The 11,294-nt window shown below is 45.0% G+C and overlaps 1 pseudogene; it reads right to left on the bottom strand.

Annotated features, from left to right (window-relative positions):
• Positions 1 to 4,527: 4,527 nt before the first annotated feature.
• LOC100407764 (upstream stimulatory factor 1 pseudogene) lies at positions 4,528 to 5,488 on the bottom strand (annotated as a pseudogene).
• Positions 5,489 to 11,294: the final 5,806 nt, after the last annotated feature.

Below are 11,294 nucleotides of genomic sequence, written 5' to 3'. Positions count from 1 at the left end.
GCAACTCATCAGGGACTTGCAAAGCCCCCACCTTCCTGGGACAGAGCACCTAAAAAAAGGGGTGGTGGTGGGTTCCGCTTCAGCAGACTTAAACATTCCTGCCCGGCAGCCCTGAAGGGAGCAACAGATCCCCCACACAATGCTTGAGCTCTGTTAGGGGACAGGCTGCCTCCTCAAAAGGCTCCCTGACCCCTCACCCCCGTGTATACTAACTGGGAGACACGTAATACAGGAGAGCTCTGGCTGACACCTGGCAGGTACCCTTTCGGGACGAAGCTACCAAAGGAAGGGAAAGGCAGCAATCTTTGCTGTTCTGCACCCCCGGCGGGTGACTCCCAGGCAAGCAGGGTCTGGAGAGATGTTCTCCGAAACCAATGAGAATGAAGAAACAATGTATCAAAATCTCTGGGACACATTTAAAGCAGTGTCTAGAGGGAAATTTGTAGCACTAAATGCCCACCAGAGAAGCAAGAAAATATATAAAATTGACACACAAATGTCATAATTAAAAGAACTAGAGGAGGCCAGGCGCAGTGGCTCACGCCTTTAATCACAGCACTTTGGGAGGCTGAGGCGGGTGGATCACAAGGCCAGGAGATCGAACATCCTGGCCAATATGGTGAAACTCCATTTCTATTAAAAATTCAAAAATTGGAGATCGATCCAAGATGGCCAATCGCTAACATCTCGGGACTGCAGCTCTCAGTGAAGGCGCGGAGAACTAGAGGACGCCACACTTTCAGACAAATTCTGGTCGCTCACGGAGCAGAAGATCCCCAGTGGAGGAAACACAGGGGTGGCCAGCGCACTTTTGTGGCCGGCGCAGCGGTACCGCTGGTGCCTCTGTGCGGCAGCTCTCGGAGCAGAGTAAACAGGTTCGGAGAACCCACAAGGGCCCCCAGCATGACACCCGAGCCTGGCGCAGTGGCTGTGAGCACCTCAGCGCGGCAGCGCTCGGTGCAGGTAAACGGGACCGGTTCCCCTTCTGACCAAGGTTTGGAGCCTCGGGAAGTCAGAGTCGCCCACTACGGACACTAGAAGGAAGCCAGACAAGAGAATCCTGGGCAGAAAAGCACCATCAGTTTTAACGCTGCTGCTCTGACCCTGGGAACTAACAACCTGGACGCCCACGCAAGAGACCCAATCTGAAAGTTGGTAAATTCAAAGACCACAGGAGGATAAACTTACAATGACCGGAAGAAACCAGCGTAAAAAAGCTGAGAATACTCAAAATCAGAACGCCTCTCCCTGTAAAGATGATCACAGTTCCACATCAACAATGGAACAAGGCTTGATGGAGAATGAGCCCATCCCAATGCTAGAATATCGCTTCAGGGAATGGATAATAACAAACTTCGATGAGTTAAAAGAACATGTTGTAGCCCAATGTAAGGAAACCAGGAACTTTGAAAAAAGGTTTGATGAAATCCTATTGAGAATAGACAACTTAGAGAGGAGTATGAGTGAATTAATGGAACTGAAGAATACAATACAGGAACTCCGAGAAGTTTGCACAAGCTTAAACACATGAATTGTTCAAGCAGAAGAAGGGATATCAGAGGTCAAAGTCCAACTTAATGTAATAAAACGCTAAGAAAAGATTAGAGAAAAAAGGATAAAAGGGAATGAGCAAAGTCTCCAAGAAATGTGGGACTATGTGAAAAGACCAAATCTACGTTTGATAGGTGTACCTGAATGCCACAGAGAGAATGAATCCAAGATGGAAAACACCCTTCAGGAAATTATTCAGGAAAATTTTCCTAAACTAGCAAAGCAGGTCAATATTCAACCCCACGTAATACAGAGAACACCACAAAGATATTCCTCAAGAAGAGCAACCCCAAGGCACATAATTGTTAGATTCACTAGGGCTGAAACGAAGGAGAAAATACTAAGGGCAGCCAGAGAGAAAGGTCAGGTTACCCAGAAAGGCAAGCCAATCAGACTTATAGCAGATCTCTCAGCAGAAACTCTACAAGCCAGAAGAGAGTGGGGGCCAATATTCAACATCCTTAAAGAACAGAACCTTCAGCCCAGAATTTCATATCCAGCCAAACTAAGCTTCACAACTGAAGGAAAAATAAAATCTTTTATGAACAAGCAAGAACTCAGAGATTATATTACCACCAGGCCTGCTTTACAAGAGCTTCTGAAAGAAGCATTACACCCAGAAAGAAACAACCAGTACCAGCCCTTCTAAAAATATACCAAAAAGTAAAGAGCACCAACATAAAGAAGAATTTATATCAATGAATGGATAAAACATCCAGTTAACATCAAAGGGCAGTAACCCTAAATTTAAATCGACTAAATCCCCCAATCAAAAGACACAGCCAAAACCCAACAGCATGTTACATCCAGACCTGTTGCACATGCAAGGATACACAAAGACTCAAAACAAAGGGTGGAGAAAGATTTACCAATCAAATGGAGAGCAAAAATAAATAATAAATAAATAAAAAGCAGGAGTTGCAATTCTCCTATCGGATAAAATAGATTTTAAAGCAACAAAGATATAGTGGTAAAAGGATCAATGCAACAACAAGAGCTAATGATCCTAACACCCAGATACATAGAGACTTAGACACAATGAGAGAGAAAATTAATAAGGATATCAAGGACTCGAACTCAGATCCAGAACAAGTAAACTTAATAAATATTTATAGAGCTCTCCACTTCAAATACACAAAATAAACATTCTAGTCAATACCACATCACACGTACTCATAGGTTTAAATGAAATATTGATTGGCCATTATTAATACCCATTTATTTTTCAGAATAAAGCAATATTTCCACTCACTCTCCCTCTTTCTCTTCCTCTTTCTTCCTCTCCTTTACTCATTTTTTTCTTCTTTCCTTCACTCAAAAAAAAAAAGAAATCAACTTGTAAACCTCTAGATCCAGGTCAGCAATGTCTCTCTCATTGCTTGATTTTCTTGCTTCCCTTCCCTCCCTCCCTCCCTCCCTCCCTCCCCCTTCCTCCCTTCCTTCATCCCTCCCTAAAAAAAAAAAAAAAAAAAAAAATTCAAAAATTAGCTGGGCGTGGTGGCGCGTGCCTGTAATCCCAGCTACTCGGGAGTCTGAGGCAGGCGAATCACGTGAACCAGGGAGTTGGAGGTGGCAGTGAGCCGAGAATGCACCACTGCACTCTAGCCTGGACGACAGAGTAAGACTCCGTCTCAAAAAAAAGAACTAGAGGAGGAAGATCAAACAAATTCAAAAGCTATCAGAAGGCAAGAAATAACTAAGATCAAAGCAGAATTGAAGGAGATGGAGACATAAAAAACCCCTCAAAAAAATCAGTAAACCCAGGAGCTGGTTTTTTGAAAAGACTAACAAAATAGATAGATGGATGGCCAGATTGATAAAAAAGAAAAAAGAGAAACATTTTTTTATTGCATCAAATAGATGCAATTTAAAAAATGATAAAGCGAGGGCTGAGCGCAGTGGCTCACGCCTATAATCCCAGCACTTTGGGAGGCCAAGGCCCGTGAATCACGAGGTTATGAGATCGAGACCATCCTGGTCAACAAGGTGAAACACCGTCTCTACTAAAAATACAAAAATTAGCTGGACATGGTGGTGCACGCCTGTAGTCCCAGCTACTCGGGAGGCTGAGGCAGGAGAATTGCTTGAACCCAGGAGGCGGAGGTTGCGGTGAGCTGAGATCCTGCCATTGCACTCCAGTCTGGGTAACAAGAGTGAAACTCTGTCTCAAAAAAAAAAGAGAAAGTGGATATCACCACTGATCCCACAGAAATATAAACTACCGTCAGAGATTACTACAAATACCTCTATAAAAATAAACCAGTAAATCTAGAAGAAATTGTAAATTCCAGGACACTTAACACCCTCCCAAGACTAAACCAGGAAGAAGTTGAATCCCTGAATAGACCAATAACAAGGTCTGAAGTCGAGGCAGCAATTAATAGCCTATCAACCAAAAAACGTCCAGGACCAGGCGGGTTCACAGCTAAATTCTACCAGAGGTACAAAGAGGAGCTGGTACCACTTCTTCTGAAACTATTCCAAGCAATACAAAAAGAGAGAATCCTTCCTAACTTATTTTCCAAGACCAATATCATCCTGAAACCAAAACCTGGCAGAGATGCAACTAAAAAAGAAAATTTCAGTGGGGCCCTGTGGCTCACACCTATAATCCCAGCACTTTGGGAGGCCGAGACGAGTGGATCACAAGGTCAAGAGATCGAGACCATCCTGGTCAACATGGTGAAACCCTGTCTCTACTAAAAATACAAAAATTAGCTGGGCATGGTGGTGCGTGCCTGTAATCCCAGCTACTCAGGAGGCTGAGGCAGGAGAATTGCTTGAACCCAGGAGGTGGAGGTAGCAGTGAGCCGAGATTGTGCCATTGCACTCCAGTCTGGGTAACAGCAGTGAAACTCCGTCTCAAATAAATAAATAAATATTTATTTATTTATTTTAAAAATTTAAAAAAAGAAAGAAAGAAAAACCACCCCCACAAGGGGAAAGGCCCCAAGTGGGCCCCTGCCTGTTGTTCTCCCTGGCTCCAGAGATGTCTGCATAGGCCTCAGCTTCTTGCTGGCTTATCTTCTCTTCATGGACACCAGCCACTGCTAAACATCCTTCCCCCGCATCTTGTGTAAGCTGGCTCCCCTCAGCTTCAGGGTGCACGTCTAAACCTTAGCTCCAGGGAATGCAAGAACCAATGGAAGTGCCAGAGTCCTGGGGCAAGCCAGAGCATCACCTGTCAGCAGACCTCTACTGGGCACTCTAAGCAAGCCCAGGAGAAGTCCCTCAGTTTAGTGTGTCCAGTATTCAGCGTAGAGACAGCACATGCATTGGGAGAGAAGAGCACAGGGCTCAGGGGCTGCATGGTGGGGGTGGGCAGGGCTGTCAGTGCATGTCCACTCTGTGTGCTTCACACCACTGCAGGCTGCCATACAACAGGGTCACAGTTCAAAGACACACCTTCTGAACTACCCCCTGTTCCCTGCCAGAAGTGGGCAGTGAAGGAAAAGGGCATGGGATTCGGCTGTTGCTCCTGGACTATCTGCAGTTCTTGAGCCCAAAGCCCCTGAGTCCCCGTAGTTAGTTGCTGTCATTCTTGATGAGGATCTTGAATCCATGGTGTGCAACTGAGCTCACAGCTGCAGATTTTTGTTTTTAGGATCTTCCACCTGCTTGCACAGCATGTCATTGTCCAGCCGCAGTTGGTCCAGCCCCTGCAGTTCTTCAGACAAGCGGTGGTTACTCGCCGAAACTCCTGGATATAATCACAAGCTTTGGATAGAATCCCACCTTTACTCTGGCCAGACTTGGTGCTCTCCACAGAGCAGACTGGGATGATCTTGGAGAGCTGCATGATTCAGTTGTTGATCTTATCTCAGTGGTGGAGCTCCACTTCGTTACCCGGAGCCCTGCGTTTCTCATCCCCAGTCATCCAGGGAGCTTCTGACTTTGGGGAATAAGGGTGTGTCCTAGGGACAATTGAGCGCTGGCTTCAATTGTCTTCTTCCCTGCAGTACTTCTTGTGGTGACATTTTTATTTATTTTATTTATTTTTTTTTTTTGAGATAGAGGATCGCTCTTGTTACCCAGGCTGGAATGCAATGGGGCGATCTCTGCTCACCACAACCTCCGCCTCCTGGGTACAGGCAATTCTCCTGCCTCCTCCCTCCTGAGTAGCTGGGACTACAGGCGCACGCCACCATGCCCAGCTAATTTTTTGTATTTTTAGTAGAGATGGGGTTTCACCATGTTGACCAGGATGATCTCGATCTCTTGACCTCATGATCCACCCGCCTCTGCCTCCCAAAGTGCTGGGATTACAGGCTTGAGCCACCACACCCGGCTTTGTAGTGACATTATCACAAATAATTGACCAGTGCCAGGAGGGGCCGCCTGCCCCAGCAGTGCCTCTGAGCCCTGGGTAGTAACAACAACAGCTGTACTCCCTGATGTGTTACCCCCTGCCCCATCTCTCACTGCCATGCTGGGGAAGTAAGTATAGTGAGTCTCAGCAACTGTCCCCTTCGTGTCAACTGCATCATCAATGGTGAAAGCACCCTGGATCACCGCCTGAATTATGGATTGAGTGGCAGGGTAGCCACTGATGGAGCTAGTGCCATCAGTCTGGCAATCCAGCTACCCCTCAGACACCCATTTGTGGTTTTAATTTGGAGTGGGGGGTACTTTTCTGTGTATGCTGTATTTTACAATAAAAAGGATTGAATATAAAAATAAAAGCAGACCAAAGTTGGCAGGTAGAACAAAGTGTTTGATGATACATTCTCACTTTATAGAGTGGTAATATAAGAAGCTATTTCTGAAACTGATGAAATACTAAGTAAATGTTCAAATTATTTAAATTATTTAAAATTTCCAAGTAAAAAAATATCAAAAATTGGGAGGAGAATCAAGGAGGGGCTTATGGAAGTGTGTTAAATCCTCATGTTTTATAGTAGTAAGGCAAAAGTTGAAAGACGGTGACTTTGGAGATTAGGACCTCTGTGAAGATGAACTGTTTTTTATCATTATAAACACTGTTGTACCATTTGGTGTTACCATAGGCATAGGCTAATTGCAGTTTAAAAACAAGGTATTTTTTTAGTATTGTTGAACAAATTTAAGGGAAAAGAAGGCAATATAGTGTACTGTTAAGGTTAGGAGTATGAACTATGGAGAACTATGGAGCTGTATTGCTTGAGCTCAAATCCTTGCTCTGGCACTTCCTTTTTATTTTTTTGAGATGGGAGTCTCGCTCTGTCGTCCAGGCTGAAGGGCAGTGACATGATCTTGGCTCATTGCAACTTCTTCCTCCCCAGTTCAAGCAATTCTCCCACTTCAGCCTCCCAAGAAGCTGGGACTACAGGCATGCACCACTACGGGTGGCTTTTTTTTTTTTGAGATGGAGTTTCGCTCTTGTTACCCAGGCTGGAGTGCAATGACACAATCACGGCTCACTGCAACCTTCGCCTCCCAGGTTCAGGCAATTCTCCTGCCTCAGCCTCCTGAGTAGCTGGGATTACAGGCACATGCCACCATGCCCAGCTAATTTTTTGTATTTTTAGTAGAGATGGGGTTTCACCATGTTGTCCAGGATGGTCTCGATCTCTTGACTTCGTGAACCACCTGCCTCAGCCTTCCAAAGTGCTGGAATTACAGGCGTGAGCCACCGCGCCTGGCCCAACTTTTGTATTTTTAGCAGAGATGGGCTTTCACTATGTTGGCCAGGCTGGTCTGGTACTCCTGGCCTCAAATGATCTGCCTGCCTCGTCTCCCAAAGTACTGGGGTTACAGGTGTGAGTCACCGTGCCTGGACTTTTTTTTTTTGAGACGTAGTCTCATTCTGTTGCCCAGGCTGGAGTGCAGTGGCATAATCTTGGCTCACTGCAACCTCCATCTCCCGGGTTCAAGCAGTTCTCCTGCCTCAGCCTCCCAAGCAGCTGGGACTATTTTGTACTTTTAGTAGAGATGGGGTTTCACCATGTTGGCCAGGATGGTCTCCACCTCCTGACCGCGTGATCTGCCCCCCTCGGCCTCCCAAAGTCCTGGGATGACAGGCATGTGTCACCCAGCCAGCACTTTCTAATTGTATACTTCTAGGCAAGTCATTTATCCATTATGCCTCAGTTTCCTCATCTAAAATGGGGACAATAATGATCTCTATTTTATATAGTTGTTTTAAGGATTAAATGAATTAATACATGTAAAACACTTAGTGTCTAGCATATATGTGTTAAATATTACCTACCACAAGGTAGTGAATTGTGAAAAATAAAGCTGAAAGGAAAAGATGAAGACTGAAAACTACCAATAGACTTACTAACATGCAAGTCATTTTTTATTTTAGTGACACGGTTGAGTGATTGAGCCAGAAACTGGGCTGAAGAGGCAGAGGTAAAGAAACAGATGCATACTCAATTTCCATGAATCACTGATCGTATTCCTTACATTTTTTTTCTTAGCTCTTTTGTCTTTCCCAAAGATAATTGCAATTTTTTTTTAGATGGAATCTTGCTCTGTTGCCTAGGCTGGAGTGCAGTGGCACAATCTCTGCTGACTGTAACCTCCTCTGCCTCACAGATTCAACAATTCTCTGCCTCCGCCTCCCGAGTAGCTGGGATTACAGGCGCCCACCACCCCACCCAGCTAAATTTTGCATTTTTAATAGACGGTTTAGTGAAACCCCGTCTTTATCAGGCTGGTCTTGAACTCTTGACCTCATGATCCACCTGCCTCAGCCACCCAAAGTGCTGGGATTACAGCATGAGGCAATGTGCCCAGCCTGATAATTGCTAACTAATATCTTTACTTTGAACACAATAGATTGATTTTGCTCTTTTTGAACTTTAAGTAAACTTAACACTATACAAATCACAGTGTATTTATGTGTGCCATCTTTTCTGTTTACCAGACTAACATTATGCCTGTGAGATTTATCCATATATATATATATGGATAATATATATATATAATTTTTTTTTAAAGAGATGAGGTTTCACCATGTTGGCCAGGATGGTCTTGAACTCCTGACCTCAAGTGATCCACCGGCCTCAACCTCCCAAAGTGCCTTTTTTTTTTTTTAAGATGGAGCCTTGCTCTGTTGCCCAGGCTGCCAAGCTGCCAGGCTGGAGTGCAGTGGTGTGATCTCAGCTCACTGCGACCTCTGCCTCCTGGGTTCAAGTGATTCTCCTGCCTCAGCTTCCTGGGTAATTGGGATTACAGATGTATGCCACCATGCCCAACTAATTTTTTTGTATTTTTAGTAGAGACGGGTTTCACTATGTTGGGGAGGTTGGTCTGGAACTCCTCTGACCCCAGGTGATTCCAAAGTGCTGGGATTACAGCATGAGGCAATGTGCCCAGTCTGATAACTGCTAACTAATATATTTACTTCTAACACAATAGATTAATTTTGCTTTTGAATTTTAAGTAAACTTAACACTCTACAAATCACAGTGTGCATCCCAAAGTACTGGGATTACAGGCATGAGCCATCACGCCTGGCCAATTTGTTTATTTTTCAAAGTTGTATATTATTCCATTATACACTGTATTAGTTGTTCTCTAAAGGGACAGAACGAATAGGATATGTGTATATATGAAAGGAAGTTTATTGCCGGGTGCGGTGGCTCACGTCTGTAATCCCAGCACTTTGGGAGGCTGAGGCGGGTGGATCACAAGGTCAAGAGATCAAGACCATCCTGGTCAACATGGTGAAACCCCGTCTCTACTAAAAATACAAAAAATTAGCTGGGCATAGTGGCGCGTGCCTGTAATCCCAGCTACTCAGGAGCCTGAGGCAGGAAAATTGCCTGAACCCAGGAGGCGGAGGTTGCGGTGAGCCAAGATTGCACCATTGCACTCCAGCCTGGGTAACAAGAGCGAAACTTGGTCTCAAAAAAAAAAAAAAAGAAAGGGAGTTTATTAAGGAGAATTGACTCAAACTATCACAAGGTAAAATCCCAGGATAGGCGATCTGCAAGTTGAGGTGCAAGGAAGTCAGTGGTGAATCAATCCCCCAAAACTTCAATTTAGGGAAGCCGACAATGCAGCCTTCTGTTTGTGGCCAAAGGCCCAAGAGCCCCTGGCAAATCAGTGGTGTACATCCAAGAGTCCAAAAGCTGAAAAGCCTGGAGTCTGATGTTCGAGGGCAGGAAGTGTCCAGCATGGGAACAAGATGAAGGCCGGAAGACTCAGCAAGTCTAGTCCTTCCACGTTCTTCTGCCCGCTTTATCTTAGCAGTGCTGGCAGCTAACTAGTTGGTGCCCATCCAGATTGAGGGTGGGTCTGCCTCTCCCAGCCCACTGACTCAAATATTAATCTCCTTTGGCAACACCCTCACAGACATAGCCAGGATCAATACTTGGATTGAAGAATTTTTATCCTTCAATCCAATCAAGTTGACACTCAATATTAACCATCATATATACCATGCCGCTATTTATGTGTCCTACTACTGGTAGGCATTTAGGCTATTTCCATCTTAGGGGTAGAAGAATGATAAAGAACTCTGATTTTTTTTTTTTTTGTTCATGTGTTTTGGTGCGCTTGTGCACACATTACTGTTGGAGCAAAATGCATCAGAGATACGCTCATATTCAGTTATAGTAAATCCTGCCGATTTCCCAAAATAGTTGTACTAATTTATATTCTCATTAATTCCCATCCTCATCAACAATTTTGGTCGTGTCAGACCTTTTTTCTTTTTTTTTTTGAGACGGAGTTTCCCTCTTGTTACCCAGGCTGGAGTGCAATGGTGCAATCTTGGCTCGCCGCAACCTCCACCTCCTGGGTTCAGGCAATTCTCCTGCCTCAGCCTCCTGAGTAGCTGGGATTACAGGCACATGCCACCATGCCCAGCTAATTTTTTGTATTTTTAGTAGAGACGGGGTTTCACCATGTTGACCAGGATGGTCTTGATCTCTTGACCTCATGATCCACCTGCCTTGGCCTCCCAAAGTGCTGGCATTACAGGTGTGAGCCACCGCGCCCGGCCTGAGACCATTTTTTTTTTTTTTAAGTCATTCTGGTAAATTGTAGTGTTTTCTCTCTGTGATTTTAACTTACGTTGCCCTGCTTTCTTTTTTTTTTTTTTTTGAGACTGAATCTTGCTCTGTTGCCCAGGCTGGAGTGTCATGGCATGATCTTGGTTCACTGCAACCTCTGCCTCCCAGGTTTAAGCAATTCTCTTGCCTCAGCCTCCTGAGTAGCTGGGATTACAGGCACGCGACACTATACCCAGCTAATTTTTGTATTATAAGTAGAGACTGGGTTTCACTATGTTGGCCAGGGTGGTCTCGAACTCTTGACTTCATGATCTGCCCACTTTGGCCTCCCAAAGGGCTAGAATTACAGCCATGAGCCACCGTGCCAGGCCCAATTTCCCTGCTTTCTAATGGGGTTAAATATGAATTTCTTTCTTTCTTCTTCTTTTTTTTTAATCTGTTTGTTTAGACAGAGTCTCACTCTGTTGCCAGGCTGGAGTGCAGTGATGAGATCTTGGCTTACTGCAACCTCCACCTCCAGGTTCAAGTGATTCTTTTGCCTCAACCTCCCGAGTAGCTGGGACTACAGGCTCATGCCACCACACCCGGATAATTTTTTATTTTCAGTAGAGACGGGGTTTCATTATGTTGGCCAGGATGGTCTTGATCTCCTGACCTTGTGATCCACCCACCTGGGCCTCCCAAAGTGATGGGATTACAGGCATGTGCCACCATGCCCAGCTAGCTCCTTCCTCACTCTCTCCCTCCTTCCTTCCTTCTTTCGTTCCCTTTCTTCCTTCTTTCGTTCCCTCCTTT

Source organism: Callithrix jacchus, chromosome 3 (genome assembly GCF_049354715.1).
Source record: "Callithrix jacchus isolate 240 chromosome 3, calJac240_pri, whole genome shotgun sequence".
Classification (NCBI taxonomy): Eukaryota; Metazoa; Chordata; class Mammalia; order Primates; family Cebidae; genus Callithrix; species Callithrix jacchus.
Note: the sequence above shows the minus strand (reverse complement) of the source record. Positions and strands in the feature narration are given on the sequence as shown.